Genomic DNA, 3,571 nt, shown 5'->3' with positions numbered 1-3,571 from the left:
TCTTTTGTTAGCCATGTGCATTATGTATGATGTTACCATTTGGAAGAAAGCCATTACTTTTTTTTTTTTTTTTTTTTTAAGCTTTCCAAACGTCAGCTGTGGTGATTTTCAAGGCATGTGAGACATTTCATTCTCGTTGTGAAATTCTTGAAAAAGTCAAGCTATATGCCTTGACTTTTGCTCCTACGTGAACATAAATAAAGGTCTCAAATACAGGTCAATGCCAATTAATAGTTCTTTTGTATGAATAACAATGTTTGCAACAATGGCAATTTTATCAACTGCTCCAAACCGCTCTCTCAGCGCCAATACAATCAAAGCCAAACTTTCTATGAGGTTTTTGCTTTGAGAACTCTTTCCTGTCCAGCTGGTGTAGGGAAGGCGATACTGCATACGTTGTAGGCCATGCCAAGGAGTTGGGATTAGAGCAGAAGAGGTGTTTGGGAAGGGTAGCTGAAACCTGGAATCACTAAACCTTTCCACCGTTTTTGAAAACCGATGTCATTTGCACACCACTATAGCTATCTAGTGCATGCATCTCTGTGAACGTTACTTCTCAGGATTGTGTGATCGTGTCTGTAATTTATCAGGCATGCAAAATACCATCTGCATTTTGTTTCATTACATGAGACTTCGTTGACTGAGACTAATTGTCTACAAACTTAGTTTTTTCATTTTAATTGCCCTCTAATCTGAGATTAGATATCAAATTTCTAAATACAAATCTCTCAATTACACGTGTGTAAACAATAGGTATCTTCAACTTCTTAAAGAGCAGTGAAAAAATAACAAAGGAACTGGAACGCTATTCACTTATAGACTAAAAGAAGGGAGATTTATATTAGATGTTAGGGGGAAATTTTTTACTCAAAGGGTGGTGAAGCAGTGGTACAGGCTGCCCAGAAAGCTGTGGGTGCCCCACCCCTGGAAGTGTTCAAGGCCAGGTTAGATGGTGCCTTAAGCAGCCTGAGCTGGTGGGGGACAGCCAGCCCACAGCAGGGGTGGGAACTGGATGAACTTTAAGGTCCCTTCCAACCCAACCATTCTATGATACAATTCTGTTTGAAAACATTAGTCTTGTTGGCTGTCTGCCCAACAAATTCACCATCTCTCCAAATTCTCACTCCACTGTGCTCTCCTTTGATTAATTAGTTAAAATTTAAAAAGATCATGCAAGGCTATACTCTGATATCACATGACAGACTTCCTTGTCATCATGATAAGCAGTTTTATTCTAACTTTCATTTTACTGATTAAAAATATGCTATATTATGGTGCAATTTACAGAAACTTGAAACATTGTTCTGTTTGCCTGAAATCACACTGAAAAAAAATTCTAAAAAAATCCAGTATTTGATTGGAAGACTTGAAGCACTCAAATACTTCCATTTGAACAGTAACTTGTTTCAACATTTGTTTATTTTACTAACCAAATGAATCAGAATTAAAAATATCTCAAATGATGCCATCTATTTCTCTTCTGTCAATTTTTTTTTTTTAACATCTCAATCAAAATTATTATTTTGGTAAAGAATTTTTTTGAACACACAACATAAATCCTAATAACCTACAGGAGGTCAATATTTAAACATCTCATCCCACACTGAGTTCTAAGGTAAGTTAAATGGAAAAGTAGATCTTCGTCATAAACTTTCCATAACTTCCTCTTTGCTTACGCTAGTGGATTTGTGTTGAAGTTATTTTTTCATAAAGAACATTTGAGCAATAACAAGAACTTTGGAATTCAGCCTTGCTTGGACACAAATTTTCTAAGAGTGACCAACATCTGTGTTTTCTCACAGACATCAAATAGCAGATGGTAGCTACATCTAAAACGTAAACGATAAAAAATGCAGACTTACTAAAATCATCATTTCAAAATAGATCAAAGCATCAGTTTTCAAGCCCAACTCCTCTTTGTTAATCTAGCTTCTGATTTTGTTTTTGTTTTGTTTTCATGTTTAAAACTTGTTTTCAGCAATAAAGAATCAAAATTCAATTCTATGCATTTCCTGGAAATTGTGAAATGAATAGGATCTAATATAGGTGCTAAATCATCTTGGAACAGGTGTTTAGACATCTTAGAATCTTAGTCTGAGTTCCTGACTTCTCCACAGAGTGCCTGTGTGAACAGCAACATCCTCCTATCCACAACAAGCATCAGCCACTTGGACCTAACTCTTTGTAAGACTGTTAAATTGCTTTCCAGGTGGAGTCAATAATCCACTTGAAAAAACAGGCAGTAAAAAGTTCATAACTATTCCTGCCCATATCTACACAGAGCAATGCCAGACACCGGCTGGGAGAGGAGTGGCCAGAGAGCAGCTCAGCAAGAAGGACCTAGGGTGCTTTGACAGCAGCTCAGCATAGACCAGCACTGTGCCCTTGCAGGCAAGAGGACAAACTACATTGTGGGACACATTATGCACAGCAAAGTGGTCAGAAGTGGTGCTTATCAGCTATATTTAGTATTAGTGTAGCCTCACGTTGCATATGGTGTTGCAGACCTAGGCTCCACACACTAAAAAATGTTGTTAAAGTGCTTGGAATCTTCCAGTGGAGGGCAGAAAAGCTGTGACAGTGAAAGGCATGCCCTGTCAGGAGAGGCTGAGGGCACTGGCCTGTCCAGCTGGAGAAGAGGAAGCTGGGCGGCAACCTCCTTGCTCCCTGAGGATGGGAAGCAGGAGATGCCTGGCTCTGCTCCTGGAACTGATAGCAAGGGTGGGAGTGGCAGAGCTGCTAGGATCACACTGGACGTTAGGAAAAATTTCTGTATTGTGAACGTGGTCAAACACACTTCCTGGGGAGCGCCCCATGCCTGTCAGTTGTCCAGAGGCATTCAGACAATGTTTTAAGTTGAGGTTACCCCTGAAGTTGTCAGGTAGTTGGAATTTGTGGTTTTTGAAAGTCCCTTCCAACTGAACTACTCTGTTAAAATGTCAGCTGAGTTTTCATACGGTTGCTGTTCCTCTGGTTTTACTTCATTACCTATATAAGTGGTATATGCCAGTACTAGACAATATGTGATAGCTCTAGAAAGTAAGTGACTTGGAAGTCAGCCTATTGCATTCTACAATCTGCAGAGCTTGATGTAAAGACTTTGCCTGTTGATATCTGTGTATCTGTATCTGTTTATACTGTTGGTATCTGTGCTTTCATAGATGAGTAAAGGCTTTAGGCAGGCAGCCCATCTGTAGGCAGCTATGGAGGGCACCTACAGGTTCTTGGGTACCCCAAGTCCTCAGAAAAAAAAGGAGCATCTGCTGCTTCACAAGAAAATGAGCTACTAAGGTGCAAAGAAGAGCTACTGAAGGGATTTCAGTATCTTTATATATCTGAATTAATCTTTTAACTTCAAAAGCAATTGAGGGTGTTCAGCACCATTCAGAAATGGGCTGACCCAAAAGAAAACTGACCCAAACATTTTAAAGTACCTAAAATTCTATTCTTTCAACTTGCTTTCTCTTGGTACAACAGGAAGTGAAAGAAGGAAAATATCTGTAACAGTTGCACTTCTGACAAGTCCCTCCTAAGTAAGTGAACTCAAGCTAGAGAACAAAACACCATCACA

Source organism: Lagopus muta, chromosome 6 (assembly GCF_023343835.1).
Source record: "Lagopus muta isolate bLagMut1 chromosome 6, bLagMut1 primary, whole genome shotgun sequence".
Taxonomy (NCBI): Eukaryota; Metazoa; Chordata; class Aves; order Galliformes; family Phasianidae; genus Lagopus; species Lagopus muta.
Note: the sequence above shows the minus strand (reverse complement) of the source record.